The sequence below is a fragment of the Amphibalanus amphitrite genome, unplaced genomic scaffold (assembly GCF_019059575.1).
Source record: "Amphibalanus amphitrite isolate SeventyFive unplaced genomic scaffold, NRLGWU_Aamphi_draft 000454F_arrow, whole genome shotgun sequence".
Taxonomy (NCBI): Eukaryota; Metazoa; Arthropoda; class Thecostraca; order Balanomorpha; family Balanidae; genus Amphibalanus; species Amphibalanus amphitrite.
The window spans coordinates 389,554-390,951 of NW_024881948.1; positions in this window are offsets into that span (position 1 = coordinate 389,554).

Below are 1,398 nucleotides of genomic sequence, written 5' to 3' on the forward strand. Positions count from 1 at the left end.
CGTACAACATCCCCTGACTGCACCTGCTGGACCGGTGCCGTCCTCTCATGGGCCCACCACAGCTCTTGAATGACCTTTTCAAGTCCCTTGAAGTGCCTTTATTGGCCTAAATGGCCCCTGATTGGCTTATGTGGTCCCTATTGGTCCTATATGGCCCCCATGAGCCCTCAACGTCCCTAGACGGCCTTACATTATGTCACTGGGCCCTGTTGGGTCAGCACCGGCCCCTGATAGGCTTGCACTGGACCCACCGGGCCTATACCGACCCATGAAGGGCCTATGTCGAGCCCTCATGGGCCTCCGATGACCACACGCCGGCATGTGTGGCCCCATCAGCAGTGGTCCGTCTATCCCATGTACTTACGGTCTTTTTGGTCGATGTGACACCGGTAGTATATAGAAATGTTATGATTAAATGTCGTTATTACACAGTCAAAAGTCACAGAAAGAATATCCAAGCTCAAAAATGGCCTCAAACCCAACAAAAACTGGTACAAATCCCCTTCAAAAGCCGTAAGTCTATTAAACGCCATAGGGGAATAGCTGCAGTCCCCCGCAATTTCGTCACGAGCATCGGGCCAATCAGCGTTGAGTATTGCCGAACGCCGATTGGTCGATTTCCGCTAGCCTGTAAATGCTGCTTGCGGATATAGTTTTGAACAAAAGAGGGTCGCGGCTACTAATTATCGCTTGTCACCACTTTTTCGTCGGGAGCGTTCTACCTGGTTTATATAGCCTTGAGCGAGACTAATCAAATTGGCTATCACTGTGGCATAATAATTTCCATTCATCCAAAAATCCTTACATAGAAGAAAATTGTAAAACTCAAGGTAACTCACTGTTCATCGTCCAAACTTCCCTCTGTGTCAACTATTTCCTTGGGTGATATTGTTCGTCATAATCAAACACGCAGAACCTGAAGTGGTTCAGTTCAAACATACTCTGTGACTGACTGCTCGTGTCACATTCACACTCGCAAACTCAAGCCTCAAACTGACACTATCCAAGCTGCTGATTGTGTCGTCTCATTCACACTCACAAACTGACACTTTCCGAGCTGCTGATCGTGTCACTTCACTGGTTGAAGATCTCTGGACTGTCGCAAGTGATTGATAGTTCCTTCACCAGATCATATAGTTATAAGGTTGCTATTCACAAGATTGTGGTAACATTGCTCATCCTGCGCCATAATTGTATTTTTTCTTGTTATCTCAACGTTAAGGCACAATGACAGACTCAAAGCCAGACCTGAGAAGTTTGAAGGTCAAACGAGGTCATGTCAAACGTGTTATCACGCTAACGCTCAAGAGCCTGCAGCAAGAGGAAGTACATCCAAACGTTGCAAGTGATTGTGTGTCAAGCATACAACAAAAGCTGAAGGAAGTAGAGGAATATGAC